Here is a 23,812-nt window from a genome sequence, read left to right on the forward strand (position 1 = left end):
GAGATGAGACGGAAAAATATGGAGAGCCAGAATGGTGATGCCTTGTCTGTATGAGGACGGTCCCAGAACAAAAACAAAAATAAGTCATCAAGTGGGAGATCTAAATTTAGAGGGAGATCTAAATCTCCAGGAAAACCTGTAAAGGTGGTGTGTTGGAAATGCAGAAAGGAAGGGCACTATAAAAGGGACTGTAAATCTAAAGCTCTTGATAAAGGAAAGGGATCTAATCATGCTCCTTCTGCAGAGGCGAAAACCACCTCAAATGAAGGTGGGAATGTGTACTTGCCTTCTTCAAGTACACATGTAAATCATGAGGCATGCTTGATTGACTCAGGTGCATCCTTTCACTTCACTCCCCATAGAGAGTGGTTTTGCGAGTATGAGAAATATGATGGTGGTGATGTCTTCTTAGGGGATGATAGGAAGGCTAGAATCTTTGGTTGCGAAAAAGTAAAGTTGAAGTTGCAAGGTGGAAGGGTTAGAACGCTTCTGGGTGTTCTTCATATTCCTGCATTGGCTAGAAATCTGATTTCTGTAAGCAAGTTGGATGATGCAGGTGTAAAAACAGTGTTCAAGAAGGATACCTACAAGATGGTTCCGGGAGCACTAGTATTGATGCGGGGAGTTTGGATCGGAACTCTATACAAGCTGCAAGGTAGCAAGGTTGTTGATGGGTGCAACATTTCTATGGTTCCTGAAGGTGGAGCAGAAAATCTAGTGGTCTCTGGAGAGAAGACCATGCTGTGGCATCAAAGGCTTGACATATTGGAGAGAAGGGCCTTAAAATACTTCGTGGTAAAGGTATGGTATAAGGTATGAGCAATAGCTCTCTGGATTTTGATTTCTGTGAAAATTGTGTATATGGGAAGCAGAATCGGGTGAGTTTCCCCTCTGGTGGTAAGAGGGAAAAATAAATATTAGAGCTTGTGCACAGTGATGTGTTTGGACCTGTGGAGGTTCCATCACTGGGTAAGTTTGTGTACTATGTACCATTTATAGATGACTTCTCAAGGAATACATGGATATATTTCCTTAAGAAGAAATCTGAAGTCTTTGACAGGTTTAAAGAATTTAAGGCTCTGGTGGAAAACCAGAAAGAGAAGAAGATAAAGGTGCTGAGGACAGATAACAGTGGAGAGTTTTGCAGTAAGGAATTTGAAGAATTCTGTAAGAAGTGTGGTATGGCATGGTAGAAGACTACTCCATATACACCTCAGAAAAATGGAGTTTCAGAAAGAATGAACAAGATGTTAATGGAAAGGGCAAGAAGCATGCTTAGTGGTGTCGGGTTAGGACAAGAATTTTGGGCAGAGGAGGTGGAGACTGCATGTTACTTGGTCAACAGGTCACCTTCATCAGCATTGGAGGATAAGACTCCACATGAGGTATGGATTGGTAAGAAACCCTCTCTTTCACATCTGAGGGTATTTGGATGTGATGCATATGTACATGTTCCAAAGGAGAAACGAACCAAGTTGGATAGTAAATCTGAAAAGTGTATCTTTATTGGGTATAAGGATGGTTTAAAGGGTTATAAGCTTTGGAATCCAGTAACAAGGAAGGTTGTGTACAACCGAGATGTGGTGTTCAGAGACGTGAAAGATGTTATTAAACATGAAGTCCAACGAAAGGAACCTAAGAAGATAGAGTTTGAGCTAAAGGAGGAAGAATCATACTCTACAATAGAGGAGGAATCAGAAGATGAGGAGCCACAAACTCTGGGTGTAAGAAGATTAGTTTGAGAAAGAAGGCAACCAGAAAGGTATAGTCCATCTGCTTTCTATCCAAAATTTGCTTTATCTATTACTGATGATGATCCCATAACTGTGAAGGAAGCAGTAGATTCAGAGGATGGAAAACTCTAGAAAGAGGCCATGGTTGATGAAATGGCATCTTTGCACAAAAATGAGGCTTGGGATCTGGTGGAGTTTCCGGATGGAAGGAAACCCATTGGCAGCAAATGGGTGTTCAAGAAGAAGACAAATGCAGAAGGAAAGGTGGAGAAATACAAAGCTCGGTTCGTAGCAAAAGGTTATTCCTAGGTGCTGGGAATTGATTTTGGTGATATTTTTTTCTCCTGTTGCCAAGGTAACTTCTATTAGATTACTTTTATCTGTTGCTGCTGCTTTTGATTTTGAGGTAGAATAGATGGATGTGAAGACAACATTTGTTCATGGGGATCTAGAAGAGGAGATCTACATGAAGCAACCTGAAGGCTTTGCGATGAAGGGTAAGAAAGAATTGGTATGCAAGTTAAAGAAGTCTCTGTATGGGTTAAAACAATCACCAAGGACGTGGTATCAGAAATTTGATACATTTATACGGGGACTTGGCTTCACCAGAAGCAAAGCAGATCACTGTGTGTATTTTAAATTAATTGGTGACTGTGTTATTTATCTAGTCTTGTATGTGGATGATATGTTGCTGGTTGGAAATGACAAAGAAATTATCCAGGATTTGAAGACCCAATTGTCCTCCAAATTCGACATGAAAGATCTTGGTGCTGCAAACTATATTTTGGGCATGGAAATTAAAAGAGATCGGGCAAAGAGGAAGCTCTGGTTAAACTAGAGGAAGTATGTCGAGACAATATTGCAGAGGTTTAATATGCAGGATAGTAAACTGGTGAAGGTTCCTATTCCTGTAGGTGTAAATTTATCTACTGAACAGTGTCCCAAGACACAAGAAGAGGAAGAGGATATGTCCCGTGTTCCATATGCAAGTGCAGTTGGTAGCCTGATGTATGCGATGGTTTGTACTAGACCAGACATTGCACATGTAGTGGGAGTATTGAGCAGGTTTATGTCAAAACCAGGGAAGGAGCATTGGACAACAATGAAGCGAGTTTTCAGGTGATTATGGTTTGTGCTACCAAGGAAGACTGGGATTGGACAGAGTTTTGGATATCCGTGGCTTTGTTGATGCAGATTGGGCTGGAGATCTAGATCAGAGAAGATCTACAAGTGGGTATGTGTTTAACCTATTTGGAGGTGCAGTTAGTTGGATGAGTAAGAAGCAATCTATAGTGGCACTATCAACTACAGAGGCAGAATACATGGCAGCCACTCATGAAAGCAAGGAAGCAATTTGGTTACAGATATTGTGTTCAAGTATGGGGTTAGTACAGGGAGCTATAAGGATAGACTGTGACAGCCAAAGTGCAATTTTCTTTGCAAAGAACCCTACTTACCATTCAAAGACAAAGCATATTGATGTTCAGTATCACTTTATGAGGGATATGATAGAAGACAAAAAGGTGTTGCTGGTAAAGGTGGACACTTTGAAGAATACTGCAGATGCATTGACAAAATATGTGAGATCTGAGAAGTTCTCTTGGTGTAGAGAAACAATGGGCATTGTAGGGCTGGATAAATGACTAAGCTCTCTTGTGGCCCCTTGTGGAAAGAAAACAACAAGTGGGAGAATGTTGGGTTGTGTTATATTCTTTCCACGACTAGCCCACGTAGTTAACTAGGGGGTTAGGAGGGGGGCAGATCCCCCCCTTTGTTGCACCGATTGCATAGAGGGGGGGTCACAGGGGGTTTGAGGGGTGCAGGTAACCCCACTCTATGGGGTTCGGGGCAGCGCCCCAAATTTTTTTGGTTTTGGACCCTATGTTAGGTTGGGCGGACCTACCTATGGTTTTGTGCATGATTTTCATGCATGGTTTTGGACACGATGGTTTTTGGTCCATGGTTTTGGATGCGATGGTTTTCGGTCCATGGTATGGATGCTTCGGCATGTATAAATATGTATTGTAACATTGAAAGGAACATAATGAAAAATCAAGCTGGTAGTCCTGATTTTGGGATCCAGGGGAAAATCTCTGAGTATATGTGTTTTATGTGTTATGCTCACGCATTGTTTATTTTCTGTGTTTTAGAATTCGTATGCAGGTAATTTCTGTACGGGGTTAAAACCTACACGAAGGTGAAACTCAGTCTTGTCATGATGGATGAGTTTGTCGCTATTTGATGCTTTAACGAGTTTAACAACAATGAGAACTCAGTCCTTTTCATGTTTAGAGAGTTTGAAAAGGGACAAAAAGAAAACTCCACAAGTTCTTTTTCGTAATTTGTCTCCCAAGTCCGAAAAATGTAAAATAATACAAGAGAGAACCTATTGACCATGTTTGATCAACATATTCCTTTTTCGTAAGTAATCTATCTCAGTCCGTAAAATGATTAAACTTATAATGAGTAGATGTCGTTTCCAATCCATTTACAAGTTGAAAAGGACAAGTGCCTGTCAATATTTTCATATTTTGAGATTCTGAAAAGAGCTAAAAGAGGAATTTAGGGGGGTTCCTTTTCCGATGTTTAACAAAGCTCGAAAAAGAGATAAAAGTATGCTATGTGGTCAATAGTACATTTTACAATCATGCACGTCAAATTCACTATGTCAGCTGTAAACCTGCTCAAAGAACCACCAAACGGATTAAACATAACTGTTTCATTGGTAAAAATAGGTAAAAACTATAGTTTATTCATTTAATGAACATGAAATAACCATAAAACAAGAATTTACCAAGTCATTTTACCATTTGACATTTACCATTCAGTTTTGTGCTCTGAACTAGTTTTTTACCTCAAACTTCAGTAGCTGATTGCGGGAGATTTTGTGGATCATTCTTTGTGCCGTTAGGACCAAGTAGAAGATCTACCTCTTCTCTTTCATTTAAGGTCATTCTTTTTCAATTTCAGGCAAAATTTTTAGGGTTTTGGGGTCCCTAGGGTAAATATATCACGCCATAGGATCAATGCACCCTTATGCATCGAAAAATGTGCTGTAGAGTAGTCAAACAAAAGGGAAACTGCTTTACATCGCACTGTCTAAAGATCAGGGGTGCGTTGGGCGCAATTTAGAAATTTGATTCATCATTTCTACCCAAAATCTCTTCAGTTTTTTGCATGAAATGGATCCTAACTAAGCCTATGGTGTGATTTCAGACTTTGATCAGATCAAAATGGCTATCACATGGTGTGAAAGAGAACATGAAGAACATGATATGGTTGCCCTAAATGATCCTGGTACTGTTGAGGCCCTCAGAGATTGTGGGTTACTCAAATATTTCAAGTTATTTGAGATGAGGCAATAGTTAGAACTATTGTAGTTCTTGGTTCATTCATGGGATCCAGCGAAACAATTTTTTCACATAGGGGACAAAGTGATCCCTATATTGATCAATGATATTTACTTTCTCACAAGATTGTCGAGACGTGGTGCCCCCATTTCTCTTTCAGGTTCTACCCGTGGGGGTGAATCAGTGAGGGACTACATTCGAAAATTTTGTCGGCCAGGTACACAACCTAGCAAAGATGGAAAGATAAACATTAGGGATGTTTGTGATATGCCCTTGCGAACAATCCTCTTTAATATCGCAAAGTTGGCGGGTAGCGTGACACTTCATGTTGTGAATAGATCATACATGCAATATGCACTCAAGTGTCTCGAGCCAACTATGTTCAACTGGTGTGAGGCAGTACTCTCTTTGATGAAAGAGTAGCTGACTAAAGTAAAAAGCGGTAAGACGAAAAATTTCAGCTATGGATCAATCTTGATCGCTTTTACTTTGGAGAGAATTCCATTGATGCAACCTCAGTATGTGACACTGAATTTAGCTGTTCCTAGAGATCCACGGATGCAGAGATGGGTAGAGTTGATGGCTAGACATGTTGGTCAGTCATCAATCTCATTTTCTACCACATTCTTCAGTTGGCTCCATCGACAACATATTGTCATAAAGGAGCATCCATATGCAGGGATGGATTTCCGTAGAGATCTAGATTTGAGATTACCAGTGGGTGCTCAATGGGGTGCTATAGGTAAATTTTTTTGACCATGTATTTTTGATTTTTTGAGTTTTTACATGTTTTTGTGTTTTTTGATGTTTCCAAGACTAAACTAAAAATGTTCTCATGAATAAAGATGTTGGCATTGTTTGACCAATGGGTCATCAACAGGAGGTGGGTGAACCAGCGGGGAGAAATGTCCAAAGAGAAATTCTCCAAGATTTAGATATGATCAAGACACTTGTGGAGTTTCAACATCATATAGGGGGGTTAAACCTCGGTATACCAGATGTTCGGATCAAGGAGTTACCAATGAGACTACAATGCCATACTATTGGTGTACCTAGCCGTTGGATGAGGCTATTACGCATGATAGCTCAGGTAGTGACCTATTATCATGAGCATCATTAGATCTACTTAGGATGATTTACAGTATGCATTTTGAGGTTTTGAGGTCAGATGACCAACATGTGTTTGACACAAATTTTTGTAAAAACTTTGAACATCTATCTATTTTACTTTCAGTGTTTTTGTATGGTTATGTGTAATCCTATTCAATTGTTGATGTGAATTGAAAATTTACTCTTTACATATGTCGTAAATGTCTGTTTAACACGTAATTCACTAAAGAATCAGACTATGTGTTAAAGTTTCTAGAAATGTGTTGATATTGAATGTATCAAAATGTATTTCCAAGAGATGAACTCTAAGGAATATACGATGAATAGTTGGATTTCAAACGATATAAACATTCGTAAGTTGTAGTACGACAAGTTGTGAGTCTAGCCTAATGATGATTCGACGAATGCCAAGTGAAATGGCAACGAAGAGGAGTTTGAACAATGCACTATACTCAGTGATATTGTTCGTAGAACGACTAACGAAAATCCCTTGAAAACTCACTAACTTGCCACTTGGAGCCAATATGGCCCATGCTGCAGGGGATAGGTTCTGCGTACTACGACTAGAACCATCGGCATAACCAACAAATGGTTCCAAAGATTCTGATATCTGCAATAAATGTAAAGCAGATTACTAACCACATAAAAACTCTAAAAGTCACACTGTGACACACACATGCAATCAAAGCATATATACAGTGTTTTTACTACGCACAATCAAGCATAGTAACGTTTAAGATACAGTCGATTTCAAGGCTACAACAATCGAATTCCATCATAATCAACCAACTTGTAAGCGCCTTTTGCCAAAACACGCTTGACAATGTAGGGGCCCATCCATAGTGGTTCAAATTTTCATGTTCCTAATTTATCGACTTCTTGATCATAAAGCAAGACCAGGTCTCCTTCTGAGAATATGCGAGGCTTGACATTGCGGTCATATTGTGCCTTAATTCGTTTCTTATGTGCTTCGTTGGCCAATGCGGCTTCACGATGTGTTTCATCTAGATGGATGAGTTCTAAGAAACGTGCTTCCTCATTAGAAGTGTCAGGTAACAAGTCAATTGCGAGTTTTAGTGATGAAATCTCACATTGTATTGGCAAGATTGCCTCAAGACCATACACCAATTGGAAAGGTGTGAATCCAATTGCGTTTCTTACCGAGGTTCGGTAAGCCCACAAAGTTGAGTACAAGATCAAATGCCAGTTTCATTTGTGAACTCCTATCATTCATTGAAGCATTCACTTAAGGACTTTGTTGATGGCTTCAACTTGTCCATTAGCTTGTGGATAATAAGGAGTAGAACTATCATGTGAGAGTCCTAACTTGGCAATTAATTCAATCATCATGTGATTGCAAAAATGCGAACCATGATCTGTAACTACAGCTTGTGGTACACCAAATCATGCAACCACATGGTTGAAGAAAAAAAGTGTAGCTATCTCACCATTGTTGTTTAATGTAGGCATCGCCTCGGCCCATTTCGTAAAATAGTCAACGACGACAATAATATACCCATGCCCCCCGACCGAGTGAGGGTTACATGTCATGAAATCAATGCCCCATTTTGCAAATGGTCCAACAACGACGATAGGATGCAGTGGTGCAAGTGGTAATCGAGTTTTATGGTAAAAAAATCTGGCATGCATGACAACTTCTGATAGCAGTAATGCAATTGTTAAATATGGTAGGCCAGAAGTAACCAACATGAAGAATTTTCTGTGCGGTAGCATAACCAGATAAATGTCCACCACAAGCACCAGAATGGAAATCATTTAGAACTTTCTCAGCTTCCTCATGTGTGAGGCACCTACGAAAAATCGTATCGATACTGTGACGGTAAAGGGTGTCACCAATGATCAGATAATCTTTGGCTTAATATCAAATACATCATTGTTGCAAGTAAGAGGTATCAGACCGAAAAGTTTGGGTTTGGAGATAGATCAGTGTATCTCCATACCAAGGGTAAAATGACGAGATTAGAAACAGAGACTCATCCGGAATTGATGGTTTCGTTGTTGAGTCGATGGTGGTAGAGGGAAGGTCGCAAAGAAGCTCGGAAAAAACTAGAGATTTCTTTGACTTGGATTTGATGAATTCCAAATTAAATTCCTGCAAAATGACGATCCATTTTTAATATTCCCCCCTAGTAATTGACGTGACAAGATGCACGTCATAGGGTTGCAATCCAAAATGATAGTGGTCTTTCGGAGTAGGATATAATGGCGAAATCTATGTACAGCTTGAAGGAAAGCCAAAGCTAGATTCTCAACGTAAGAATACTTAACTTTCATATCATTGAGATTACAACTCAAATAATAGATTAGATGTTCAATCCCATCTTCTTCTTGGACTAAAACCATAGCAATGGTTGTATCTACAATGACGAGATACAAGAAATAGTTGTTCTGATAATTAAGGGAATACATTAATGACGCTCAGATCAGGGTATCTTTGATAGCATCAAAGAAAGCTTGCACAATCTAATCCCAATGGAAGGGAATTCCCTTTTTCAAAAGATGAGTGAATCCTTTAGCCATTTCAGCATAGTTGGGAATGAATCTCCTTAGGAAGTTAGCCTTCCCTTGGAGTCTCTGTAACTGAAGTAAATTGGAAGGTGGAGGCAGATCAAGAATTGCCTTAACCTTCAAGGGGTCGATTTGAATTCCTTCTTTGGACACTACGAAACCAAGCAAACAACCAGAACCAACACAAAACACACATTTATGTGGTTTGAGTTGAATTTTGTATTGTCGGCACCATAAAAAGATGGCCCTCAAATGTTGCAGGCGATCAACCTGTTTCCATGAATGAGCAGGAAAGTCATATAGATAGGGTTGAACGATGTGTTTGATGTCTTGGAAGGCATAATTCATTTCCCTTTGAAAAGTTGCCCCAACATTATTCAAACCAAAAGGGAGTTTCCTATATGTGAATGTGCCCCAGGGACAAATAAAGACAATTTTAGATTGGTCTTCTGGGTGGATATTGATCTGATTATAGCCAAAAAAGCCATCCATAAATGAAAATATTTCATATCCGGCACATTCATCAATTATTTGGTCGATAAAGGGAGTGGGATAATTTTCTTTTGGACAAGCATGATTAACATCCCTATAATCAACACACACTCATATTGTTCCTTGTTTCTTCATGATAGGAACAATATTGGAAACCTAATCGTTAAGAGGAACCGGGTATATGAAACTAGCATGAAAAAGTTTTTCAACTTCTGCTTTTATGGCAACAACCTTCTTCGGATGAACAAGATGGAGGCACTATCGCTCTTACTTGACATCAGGATACATTTTAATCTTGTGTTCAACTATACTGAATAAATACCTAGAATTTCCTCATATGACCAAGCAAATATATCACAAAATTCATGAAAAAGAGCATGGTAAGTTTCAAGTTCCGATGGAGAACAAGATTTGCCAACATGGATGTTTTATACAATTCTTGGTTTGGTCGAAATATCGATAGAAAATGGTTTCTTCGATATTCGATAAGTTTCGTTTGGAATCGACTATGTCTATAAATACAGAATTTGAAAGAAAATCAACGATTAAAGGTAGATTTAGTTCATTTGGAATATCTTCTATGTGATCTGGAAGATGGGATCGATGATGATAATTTTCCCATGGTTCTTATTTTGTCATCATTGATTGGACGATTCCTTCATCAGTAGAAAATGTACGTGAAAAAGGATTAGAGGAAGTATCATATTCTAACGAACGATCAACCCATACAATAGGTGATGATGGATTTGAATTTGTTGCGCAAGCCAAAATTATTGATTGCTATGCAAGCTCAATTGGGCTTAGTGGCATGGTTTCATTACGCATATCGACTTCGGAATTATTGGAAATCTTCCATGAGTCAGATGAAGTGGAAGATATCATGTTAAAGGTCTCAACTTTTGCAACTTCTACCATTTGTGATGGTGATGATAGTGAAAAGGTGCCCATTAGGGAAGAATATTTGAAGATACCTACTCCAATGTTCTGAAGAGATAGCGGAGGTCGGTGAACTAATAGAATGCTTCCAGTTGCCTATGAACTAGAGGCAAAGAAGGCAAGTTGATCAATTATTGTGATTCCACCTTTATGAGGGAAAGCGTTCATACAAAAGTATGTCGAAACCACAACAACCATAGCATAAACCCACTGTCTTCCTAGTAAAATATTGTAGTCAAGGGGTCTGTTAATGACCTCAACTTCAACAGTTACAGTTTTCCCCCCTAGTTCTATTTGCAGGTTACTTAAAATTCCACAAGGTGTATAAGTGCGACCGTCAAAAGATTTTAACGTCATAGGTGATCATGACAAAGGTAGTGAGCCAAGTGTTTTCCAGCAATTCACTGACATGACACAAGTAGATGCACCTTCGTTAACAATGGTTCGGTGAATGAGGTGATTAAAAGCATTTACTTGGATCAAGAATGCTAACTATGCTGCTAATGCGGCATATAACCCACATGGTTAAAAACTACGAGATTGGAATCCAATGGATCAATTCCACCAATTGTTGAGAATAAAGCATGCTTTTGGGAGGGACAATTTTGAAGCACCTCAAACATCGACATAGTAGAAGGCAACTGAGCCAAATCTTCTGCTATGTTATAATTTTGCGCTGCTCAAGCTCGAGGGTTGAATGTAGATTTATGAACAACTCCCTTAGGTGGTTTTATTGTTAACTCTGGTGGAATGGGTGGTGGAATGGAGTCAGATGAAATAGAAGTCGAAGTATTGGGTTGATCTATAGCCTGGTTATTTGACGACGACAATGGATTACCGTAATCTTTACTTCGTGTAGTCACCAAAACATTAGTCTTAGGCTTAGTGGTGGATAGCACAAGCACTTTTGAAGTGACAGCATAATATGTAGCAACCAAATGAGTCTCTGGGTTTGGAAAAGGGTCTGTAAACACAACAAATGTACTAGAAGTATTAAGAAGTTTTGAGACTTCAGAGCGGTGAGGACAGTCTCGTGTAAAGTGCTCCTCGTTGCAAATTAAACATGGCTAACGAGGTTTCCTAGCTGGAGAAGAGGAGTCATATGATTTCTCTTGAGGGGGAGAATTTTGTTTCTTTTTGGTTTTCCCCTTTTTCTTGCATCGAGGTTGCTTTTAATTTTTACATTTGTCAGATGACATGACATTTATTTCGGAAGCAAGTGTATTATCAGGTGTATTAGAGGTTTGATTTGAAATAGAAAGTGTTTGACTAGATGTTCTACTTGTTGCTTGAGTGCTTGGAGAACCTATCACACCGTCACCGGCATGAGAGTCCTTACTGGATGGAGGTGGTGGAACAGTACAATCTGGTCTAGGTGCATTTGGAATCTTATCATAGATTGTGCCAGACTGGGTGTAAATCAAGTCTAAGTATTGGGCACGAGCAACTACTTTCTCTTCAGTAACAACTCCTCCTTTAGCCACATCCTCGGTGATGGATGAAAACAAGGATTTAATAAACCACTAAGCTAAAAGCTGATCTTGAACAAAAGTTTTGACAATTCGACGACGGTGATGCGACTCATGAATATGATCAGAAATGTGAGTAGCAGTGGTCTATTTAAAGTTGGTCAATAGTTCCGTTCCAATTTCATATCTGATGGGTAACTAGAAATGGGTTAAAAATTTAGTGGCTAAGGTTGTGAAGTTGTGAAATGAAGATTGTGGTAATTCAATATACCACTTTGTAGCCGGACCAGTGAGCGTTCACTGGAAAAGATGTAGTCTTACTGAATCATCATTTAGGGAGTTGGATGAACACCATAAATGAAAAGTCATAACGTGATTGGATGGATCTTCTCCAGGGTTTCCATTGAACTTAGGAATATCATAAGGCAATTTGTGTGGAATCATTAGCCACCAAGATGAATAAAGAATGGGATCATTGGTAAGCCAATTTAATTCCGGTAATTCAAGTGTTTCAACAATAGGCAACTGTCGGTTTAGGTCAGGTTGAACATAACCAAGGTAAGATGGAATTGCCTGGGTAATAGGCCTTTACATACCAGCATAAGGAATCTGCTGCTAGCAACCTTGATAGGGGTAGGTTTGTTGAGCATATCCAATATAAGGTTGTTGTTGGGAACTAGGATAAATTTGTTATTGACCAAAACCAACATAGGCTTGTTAACTAGTACTTGGGTAAGCTTGCTGTTGACTAAACCCAACATAGGCTTGTTGACCAAGTCTGGGATAAGTTTGGTATTGGTGGAATTGCTGTTGTTGGTATTGTGGCTGCCACGATTGTTGATACAACAGTTGTTGCTCACCAGTATAAGTTTGACCAGGTTGTGGATAAATTGGACCAGTATAAGTCTGAGTTATCCCAGTTAATGGTAAACTGGCTTGAGGTTGTTGGATTCCAGACAAAAATGGTTTTTGTAAAATGGCCTGAGAAGACTAAGTCTATAGCCCTGAAACTTGAGGGTAAGAGGTTGAAGGATCAACTTACAAAGGTTGAGATATAATCAACCGAGCTTGCGACTATGGTAAAGTCGTACGACAGGCATAGTAGGTATGGATGAAACAAGTTGTATTGGTTGTGATGAATACAAAAGCCTTGGTTGAACAAGCATTGTAGGCTGCCATTGACAAAGAGTCATTCCAGAATAAGTTGGACCTAAAGATGATGATATACTACTATATGGTAGCCCCCCAGAGTAAGGAGAATAAGCAGATTGGGCATATTGTTTTCCATATGGAGGTAATCCAATGTTAAGTGGATACATTGGACGATAACCAGATGGACCAGCTTGATATTGACTTGATGGATCAAATTGTTCAGTATCTGTAAGTGAAGAACCAGGTAAAATTCCTGTGGACGACATGGGTGAAGACTATGGACTAGAAGAAACACCAGAGTGAGTTCCAGAAAATGATTGGTAACCCAATGGGATGGATGGATCACCATATAGATGTGACTTAGGTGTTGTGGTAAACATCGAAGAAGTAGCGACATAGATGCTGTGGCAGCTGTAACATATGATACAGTCTGGGATGTTATTTCAACCATAGTCAAATGACCCAATAAATGTCCTAATGAATCTACTAGAGTTTGAAAGTAAACCAGATCAAGAGGAGTAGTATAAGTTGACTAAGGAAAAGAAGGATAAAGATAAAGCCCTCGTCCAAAACGAGTTGGATTTCTAGGTGAATTTTCTTCTTCAAATTCCTCTTCAATAGCAATGAAACCGGGTGGAAGGATTTCACCGTCTGGTCCGTAATAAATTTTTGGTGTTTGACTCTGCGGTAAAGGAGAAGCCTCAATAGTTACAGATGTCTGAGGATAAACTGGTCGATCGTATTCCGATACGGGAACAACTTCTGGTTGTTCAACTTCGAGATCCAAGTGTTCTGGTAAAAGAACAACAGGTTCAGGATGAATTTCTTGAACAACTTTTGGTTGAGGATCAACTTCTTGTTGGACAACTTCAGTTACCATTTCACTAAGGTCACATTTAGTGTCCTCAGGTAATTGTAAATGTTCCACTTTAGTAGTAGATAATCTAGTAATAGTACGAGTAACTGGAATCGCAGTACGTACCGGTATAGGTGACTCTGGTAAATCAGATGAAGAACTAGAATTTTGTGATGTATCAGACTCAGTTAAACGAGACCGCTTTCGCTGACTAGGTGTAGCTTCAGGCGGTAAAGGTGGTTTACTTGCTATACTACGCGAATTACGAGGTAAAGGTTGATTTTATTCCATGATTTCTGATTTATTTTATTATAAAAAGAAATAAACAAAAAGAGGGTAATCTAGGCAAAAGAATTACCAAGTAACTGTGAACTGCAATATACCACCTCGGAGGAGCCAAGGACTTAACATACATGTAGGTAATCTCCCTAAATGTTGTTTTCGGTGTATCACAGTATACAAGGCAGCCGACTCGGTTACCTATGGATGGATAGCAACCTAATGTAGTCCTTCCAAATATATCCGAAAGTATGTGGAGGCCCAATCCATGTTAGCGCTGTCTAATGCGAAACCGCATAATGAGAGCATTCCCTTATACTTTTCGTACTATAACACCACCCGATATACCCGAAAGTACGTGGATGAGTTACGATATACTTACGTACGTGGAACAAGGTATCACACTTGGAATGTATTGTAGACCTTTTGCGACAACTACTATGTTTAACGATGTCAGAACACGTCTCTAGCCTAGACCTCTAAATGTTATGCGTTAAGCTATAATGCTCCATTAGGTTAATTGAGATAAATTTTAGTTGATCTTGTTTAAAATTTTTCCTTTCAGGTTCACCGCGTGATGTTTCTGAAACTCCTAGAATGCAACTAAGATGAGAAACATTCTTTTCATTTGATTTAAAAAATGAAAATCATAACTAAAAGGGATAGAGCAATCAGAATCTTTAAACAAAGAGCATAGAGCACATCTAATGAAACTTTCCCTATGCCATTCCTACAAGAACACACAAACTTCTAAATGAATTATGCATGTTTTTCTTTTCATTCCTTTAATGTTTAGATGAACATAAAGAAACTAAATGCACAAATGATCAATCAATGCTTTTCATAAGAAACGAAGACTTTACGATAGTTTCTTTTTCAAAGAAATGAAGACTTTATGACAATTATTTTTCAGAAAATTAAATACTAATCAATGTAAGCTAACTTTGGGATTGATTTGAAAATGATAAAGTAAACATAAAGAAACATTGAACAAACAAAGCCAAAGTGGGCATGGAAACAAAATGCTAATTTGGACTTCAGTGACAGAGAAACATTGACCATTCAATAAACAAGATGTGAAACAGTTTGGAAAAAATCAAGCAAAAAGATGGGTTTTTGGCTTGACAGGGACCAGCACAACCCTAAGTGGGAGACAATGCATTGTAGAGCATTGTCTCTAGGCTAAGGCTGCTCTGCAGCGCACTGTGTCAAGAACAACAGTGCGTTGATGCCAGAGAGCACTATCAGCACACAAATAAGCACACATTTTGACCAAACAAGCTTCAAAATGACTGAATATAGGTAAATGAACTCAAGCAAAGTCTACTAGTGCTGCTAAGACAAGGGATAACTACTAGGAACGATGGTCATTCCCTAGTGGAGTCGCTAATTTGTTATACAAAATTTATACCTACGGATAAGTATATCTTCCCTAAGTGGGTAGTTACACTTAGAACAAATGAAGTAAAGATGTTTAACCTTTTCCTACAATAAACATATAAGAAAGAAGAACCTACTTGTGGTCCTTCACTTCCTTTGATCTCCTTTGAGTTTCTCCCAGCGCTCCTGCTCAAACTGAATTCGCTCAATTAGTACCTACCAACATAAACAGAAGATGACAACAATCAAAGCATATGATCTATTTATTGTAAACAAATGGAATCGACAACATTTGAACATACATTCATCATAGATATAGACAAAAGTATTGGAAAAGGAACAAACAACTTTATTGATTGATAGAAGGAGAAGTTGCACCCAATGTGGTTCAATCTCATGTCACTCATCCATTTTAGTCCAAGCCCTCATCACACCAATAACAATATAAATCCAACATCATGACATTACTTTGAAAATGATTTCAAGTCTCTAAACCAACAATATTTCTCTATAATATCCAATCTCCTTGGCTCTATGATGGGAGGCCAATTTATAGATGAATGCAAGTGGTTTTGTCATTAATATGGCATTGAATGGTTTTCCATAATTGGATGATTAGTTTCCATGTTCAAAGGGATGAGAGGATAGAGGATTAGATGATCCAAGGCTATCCTAAGTCGAGCTCATCTTGATAGGATAGGAGCTGGGTTCCTTCTAGAAGGCTCTAGAAAGGAGGAATATACTCAGGATCCAATGAAAATTTTGAGGATTCTCACCCAGTGTAGGCTTGAGTGGGCTTAGGTGCTCTACAATGCAGCCTTGAATGGGGCTACCTACTTTGCAAAGAACTTACACCTGACTAGGGGTGCACTGGTGACCCAAGGAAGCACTTCAGCAGGGTTTGAAGTCAGGAAACTCTCATGGATGAAAGCACTCAATGAGGTGGCATGTCTAGGGCATGTAGCAACTGAATTAGAGTTTGATAGACCCTGTTTACACTGATTTTATTGTCAGGAGTGATGTGCCCAAATAGACCTGTAACACACTCGCACCTTCAATATCAACCGTCACTCCATACAATCGCCCCATGGGGATGATTTTCTGCTCATTCGACATGCACAACTAAATAGGAAACCGCTGCAGCACAAGTCTCCCCATCCTTTCCCATGTCCTCTTAGGCAAGACATTCACATCAAACCCCGGATCTAAGATGACCTGGTCCATTTCAAATTCACCTATCTATGCAGTTAACCTCATCTCGCACCTTGATCGTGCCTTATGCTTACCAATCTTTCTTACTGTGCGCTGATCCATTTTCCTTATTGATGCACTTGTCTATTAAGTCTTGCAATCCTTCAGTGACTTTCTGATCGCGCAAAAGGTTCATACAAGTCTTCAGAAAGGTAGCTAGTATTAACAAATCTACTTCTTGAGTTGCATTAGTCTTAAGCATTTTCTCCTAACTTCCTGAGGTGGAGGCCTCAAAAAAGTTCTTCTTTGCTTCCAAGAACGTTTGTCTAGCATGATTTAGATCAAAGTCGACTTCCTTCTTGGCAGCCTTGCGCACCCATCCCTCTTCTGAAGCTGCTTACTTTTATCTGTGGCACTTGTTATACCACTTCTTAACACAATGTTTATGTTCTGATCGTCTTTGCAGGGCTCAACCCTCATCATTTGAATGTTCTATGTAGGCTTCTAGGGATACACCTTCTTCTCTTGCATCTTTTCCATGAGGTTCAGACATTACTCTATGACGTGATCAAACTGTTGACAATACTAACAGGAGGGATGCACAGGATTTGGACAATCGTGCACAAAGTGCCCTGCTTTGCCACGATTATAGCAAATTACCTACCCACGCCCTCGCCCTGGTCCAACACCTCTTCCTTGTCCTTGGCCTTCGAATCCTCCACGCGGTGCTCCCTCGCCTTGATCCTGAGGCCAATTTTCAACTTGCATTCCATAGGTATGGGTTTGATCCATCATGAACTCATAACTTTTACAATGACACTCATCATGCCCTACAGACTTACAAAAATTACAAAATAACTGTTGAGGGGTCTGTACAAACTTCTGTAGTAGGTGGCAGTTATTTGTAGCATGTTTTCATGTAACCTAAAAAATAGCACACCACAACACATCTCCCATGCTCATCCTAATATTAATTTATGGTTTCAGGGGTACATGCCCTCCTCCTATAATATAATTCTTAAACACCGGGTAATGATCCTTATCATGTCCATGGCTTTTACATTTTATACACCAGATCTTAACGCACACCTCCAGCTGAGCTTCCCTTCTTTTCTTCAGGCTACGGAACTCCAAATGCAGGCTCTCCAACTACAAATGAATTTGTTGCACCCCAAGGTTCGTATTTGGAATAGGTGATACATGCAACCTCATCGTGATCTCTAAGGATTTTTCTTGCGTTGCTATCTTTTTCTGTGACAACAATATTATTAAATGCGGCAAAAGCGATGCTATAAACCAGTCACGATGTTGGGTATCCGAGATTTTCATATTGGCCTACCTGACCTGACACTTCAACCTATAATCAAAGTCCCATGGTGTCTCATCAAATCTCATTCGGATCTCCTTAAATTCAATTACTGACTGTGCCTCTGACTTAGGCCTACTGAACTCCCTGTTTAAAGCTGGCTGGGTATTTGCCAACAACGTGTAAGGGTTATCAGTGCAATACTTGATATACCATGTGAATGCATAGTTCTATAAGGCTATAACCAACTGTGATTTCTTAATATTATCATCGGTAACCTGTTGCACTGTCCACACAGCTCCCGTAACAAACGAAAATTGTTTTGGATCTTCATCGCTCGTTCCTTTAAAGATCGGAATCTTCATCACATTCGCCATATTGAATGGTGGAAGTCATGATGAAGGAGGTGAAGGTGTAGGTGTATGAGGTAGAGGTGGAGAGATATCCTTGAAATACGCTGAGTTATAAACTGAACGACGCTTCGCGGCGTAGTCAACACTGCCCCTTCATCATCACTTGAAGGAGGTTCAATCAATGGACTATACTCTATACCTGATTCGTCACTTTTTCTAAAGAATCTTCCACTTTGCGTAGATCTGAACATTAAGGTAATGGAATTACCTGCTTTTCACATAATAACATTTTAATCTAAGTATTCAATGACCTTAAGTACTTACCTCACGGTCCTTTTAAGAATCTTCGCTCCGCTTCGCTATAACTAATGGATGCGTCAACTGCGAATTTAGTAACAAATCCTCCCAGATTTGATCAAGCCAATGATCGACGTCCCGCATGATCTTGTTTTCCAATGCCTCTAGTCGTCACACCAATTCTGGAGTTCACACTATAGGACTATCGAGCTTCCACCTCCTTTGATTGTCTGTCAATTTATCTAACTACTCATATAATTCACATGGAAAGGTGCAAAAGAAAATTTCATTTACCTCTGAATACAAATATCTATTCAACCAATATGCCTTCGACAGGCGTGGATTCCTATTTTCTTGAGCCGCAAACTTGTGAATATTATGATATAACCACTTTTCAATCTCTTTCTTAGTCAGATTCCAATGATGTGATATCACACATCTCTTAAGCAGATCTCGATCTCGAAAATAGAACCATTTGTTGGCTTAAGGGGTCCTGACCTAGGTTTGAATTTAGTTGCACCAACCAACAAAGCCCTACACTGCAGACCCTTTCGGAAGCAACTTGCGTAGCGCAGGCCATAGTCTCACCTGAAGCAGTATTGGGGGATGCAAGAACCAAGTTTCTGCATCCAGAGACTAGTGTGATGTCTTTCAGTGCTTTATATCTACTTTTGCATAGATCAGTAGTCTTCTAGGGCTCTTTACTATAAATAGGTTAAAACGACTTCCAGACCTTCACAAAGGTCCATGATCAGTCTTAGCAGTCCTTAAACAGATGATCTACCTATTTTCACACATCAATAAACAACCCTAGATCTAAGTTCGCATGTATCTACTTAATTCATCAGAAAACATAATAGAAATATCTTTTAACTTCGTGGAAGTAGATAACCATTCATGTCATGCATTATTAAGATAGATTCAATGAATTCGTGCAACATTTATTCGTTATTTCATAAAAACATATCAGCAAGCGACATAATATAACATAAACAGATTCAACAAAAATACACAATAATTCTTCAAAAACTATCTTAATTGATCTTCAATGTTTAGATTACAGACTCTTCTACCCTGGGTACTCAGCTGCAGGGGTCTGCCCACTTAGCTACGGACTTTACCCAGGCCTCTTGCGCACTTAGATGCATGAGCCTTCCCTTCTTCACCTAAGCGCAGGAAGCAGAGCCTTCCTACCTTAGTACTTTCCCAAGACAACAGAAACCTTTCAGTGTACCGAATTCTCTATCAAAAGTTATCTCTATATATTTCCTTCATATAATACCATGGTCCGCAGACCATGGGAGAATCTTAAAACTGACCAAAAACAAGGGCTAAGACCCTTTTGACTCCTATCTATCTGCGTGCTCCACATCCTCATATTGCAGAGACTTTACATTCTTTTTACAAAAACTTTTACAAAATTGGGTTAAATTAACCCCAAAACTAACCCTAGGGACCTTATCCCAACAATAAATATACTCAAAACTGCCATTCGGAAGGTAGTATGGGCATTACACAAGCCAAAGATAAGGGCCCTATAGGAAAAGGTCCCCCATGTACATGTGAAGGTGGTCTTTCCCGATCTTCAGTGTTGATCTAGATTTTATTGTACCCACTGAAACCATCCAAGAATGAAATGAAAATAACTTCTTGCCTGCAAGACCATCTAAAACTTTATCAATAAACGGTAAGGGAAAATGATCTTTTTTGTAGCCTTGTTATGTTCTCTTTAATCAACAAAAATTCTCCACTTCACATTATTTTTGGGCACTATAACAAGAGTTCACACCCACTCACTACGTGAAATGGGGTAAACGAATCTTGCATCCATAACTTTTGCAACTCTTCCTTCACAATGTCCTTAAGGGAAGGGTTCATTCACCTTTGGGGTTGGCGCACAGGTTTGACATCCCCATATTTGAAGGCTAAATAGATGAAAACGCTGTAGATAAATGGTTAAATATGTTAGAATGATATTTTTCGATTAATTATTTTTCCAATCAGACTTTTTCACTCCTTAATGTTGCCCCCCACGTCAAGGACTTGTTATCACTGAAAATGCTGTAGTAAAATTTTTTTAGCTTGGCTTAAAGTCAGAGCAGTTTCGCAGCGCCAGAATTCTTTTTAGCAGTTTCGCAGCGCTACCTGTTTGCGTGGTTTCGTAGCGTGCTACGAAACTGGGGATTTGTTTGAGTTTTCAGTGAAAGTCCAAATTCTAGCATGCTTATTGTACAGAGTTCTTCTTCCCTCCAGGAATGTTGATAAGAGCAGTGGCAGTATGTTCAAGGAGACACCTTATGATGATACAGCTATTGTAGGATTGCCATCAAATACATTAAGGGAGTTATCTCTGAATTCTGGCTCATGGGTGATTGTGAAAGATGATGATAATGATGTGGAGAGACCTGCAAGTCTACAACCAATTCAATGCAGTTGCTTGGGCAATTCATGCGAAGGACCTGATAGCCCTTATTGCTTTTTCTTGCACTTTGTGTCTATTCCTCTGCGCACAAAAATTCTTATATCCCCCACTTTACTCCTATATAACAAGAACACCTTAAGTCTTTGAAGCCATTCAGGTGTTTGTGATTAATAAAGGGTTACCAAAAAGGGCAAAAGGTGTTGAGCGGAAAGGAATAGAAGCGCGTGCTGGCCTTTCTGGCTAGTCAGCTGTGCTCCATTTTGCAACTTTGGCCACCTTTTTATACACCCTCTCTCCATCGCTCTACCCAATGCCAGTATTTGGACAATTCCAGTGTTAATACTATTTTGTATTCCTTGTTCTTCAATATTGTTTTCTTGTGTGGCAGCAGTGTCCTCATTACCTATCAGGAGTATAACATGTCTTCTGTTTTGGCGAAAACTTGTGGAGAAGATGTAAAAGTGATTGCTGTACAACCCAAGTGTTTGGAACTCCCGTTCAAAATCTTTGGAGCAACAATTTCAACACTGATTTCTACAGAAGACAGCGCAGGCAAATATTCAACGAATGTCAAACTCAGCCGTGCTGTAGGAGATGAAAAAGCTACTTCAAAAGGTTGGAAATCATTCATGTGAGTTTTGTCAAGATGTGAGATAAAATCGCCAGAGCAATCTGAAGAGCTATTAGGATTGATTGTAGATTCTCTCAAGGTATTCGATGGTGTAGTTCCCCACGGTGGTCCAGAACCGAGACAGAGGTCACAACTCAGAAAATTGCTTTTGTTTTAGATAAGGCTTCAAAACATTTGCAACCAGATATTATTGCTTTGGTGACAAAGTTGACAGTTATTTTAGAACATTTATTGGCTGCTTAAGCATTATTGGATCGACTTAAAGAACCAGATACGTAGCTTGAGCTGTGGTTACCTGTTCATGCCGCATTAAGAAGGTTACAAATTGGGTTGTTATTAATTGTCTTCCTACTAAAAGAGTTCTTTAATTCATGGAGAATTCATTAGAGGGTCAGATGCTGCTAGCAGACTCAAAGCAGTTTTGTGAAAAGCATGTTGTTTCTTTAGTTATCAATTTGTTTCCGAAGCTATTATGGGAGTTGAGGCATGACAAATCCAACGCATCCAATGCTGTATTAAACGTTCTTCTTCATATTGGTCGTTCTGCTCCTGTAGGTTCTATACTGCTTGCGGAATATATGAAATTACAGCCAACGTTACAAATAGGCAGCGTTGTGTTTATTTCTGCAGGGGATCACGTTTTTCTTAGACTGGGATACACAGCACCTCCTTAATGCACGTCGGTTCATTATTAATGCACATATTGAAGACATGAAAGTGCTCTTTTCAAATGCGGTGATTAATGCCAAGTGTCGAGTAGTTTTATATGCTACAAGGCCGCCATGGTTAGTGACACTGGGATAGAGATGTGGCGCAAAAGCTGGAAGGATATTGATTGATGTCGATTAAAAGACGAGTGCACTAGTGAATGGCATCTGTGAAAGATTGAATGGCATCCCCTGGAGGCTGTAGAATTGAGGGAGGTCGACGGCAAGGCGGAGAAGATGGTTCTGTCGGTGTTTGGTTACGGTTCCATAATATGAAAGGCGGGTTTCCACTATGACAAACAACGAGTTGGTTTCATCAAAGGCTACCGTCGTCTTTTCCATCAAGGGAGCACAGACCATAGAGGAACCCCTGCCAATCCCGGCAGGACTGTTACACTCGAGCCTCACGATGGTCACATCAGTCGAGGCGTTGGTTACAGGGTTTCTGGACAGGAAGCTGAAGATATTGCTTTATCTTATCTAGAAGTGAAAGAGAAGGAATATGATTAAAAGGCCTACGTTGATTTCTATTTTGAAGAGGATTCAACAGAGCCATTTATATCTGGAGTCCCTGTGTTCATTGCATCAACAGACAAGAATTCGAATAAAAATTACCTGGGCCCTGTACCATTGGAAATGATGGCTCATCAAATTGTTGGAGCTGTGAGTCCTTCCAGGCCTAACATTGAATATCTCTTTAACTAGAGACAGTTTTACTTGAGATAGGTTGCAATGATAGTCACGTGACAGACCTCGCAAATGCAGTTAGGAAAGTATTAACATGCAAAGATGGAGATGCTACTTCAAATGGAGATGCAAAAGTACTGAACTTCAGTGTGAACTTCAGCAATTTGTTGTCTTATTCACGAGATTGCTTTAAAGGATATTTTGCCGAGCCTTTTGAGTACTATAACATGCGCTGCCTCAATCTAGAATATCTCATTTGTGATTGAAGTGAATCATAGGATGTGGGGATAGTCTCTTTGTGGGGTTATGTTATCTAACAGCATATGCTCCCTTTGGATACTATTATTAAAGCGATGCCATTGGAATTGTTTCTGCAAGTCATTGGGTTTATGAAGAAAATTGCAGATTTGGTTGAAAGTTGTAAGCATAAAGTTTGCCTACGTAACCTCCCGGATGAAGAATTTAACAGTCTTATGGAGATACATGCAACTGGTCGTCTTTCTTAGTTCATTAATGTAAAAAGGCATTTAAAGTTACCCTGCCTTGTGATGGTCAGATGAAGCGGAATAGAGGATGTTGACACAGCTCCACTAGCTGTTCTGACCTATGCTATGGAGCTCAAAATTTACCTTGAAAAGCCTGAACCTCGTGCAATTACTTCATTGGCAGTCTAAGCATTCAATGTTGAAATTTTCCAACAGTCTCTTTCCATCTATATTTGACATTAGAGAATGGAATTTTTGAGAAGGGACACAGCCATCTATAATAGATGCTTCAAGAGATCAACGCGCACTTTTTAAGAATGTTCCAGCAGTTCTTATGGGAATTGGACTCATATGCAAGGGCTTTGTTCTATACCAACAGAAGGATCAAGATATTATTATTCACCTTGCTGTGGACGGTCTAGTACGTAGTAAATTACCTTACATGAA

The 23,812-nt window shown here is 39.4% G+C and overlaps 1 pseudogene; it reads left to right on the forward strand.

The window, feature by feature from the left end:
- The first annotated feature begins 22,430 nt into the window (after window positions 1–22,430).
- On the forward strand, window positions 22,431–23,146 carry LOC149172489 (gamma-glutamylcyclotransferase 2-3 pseudogene; annotated as a pseudogene).
- The last annotated feature ends 666 nt before the right edge of the window (window positions 23,147–23,812 follow it).

This window comes from Pinus tabuliformis, chromosome 4_2 (genome assembly GCF_031772625.1).
Source record: "Pinus tabuliformis cultivar Carrire ecotype Pingquan chromosome 4_2, CPIR1, whole genome shotgun sequence".
Taxonomy (NCBI): Eukaryota; Viridiplantae; Streptophyta; class Pinopsida; order Pinales; family Pinaceae; genus Pinus; species Pinus tabuliformis.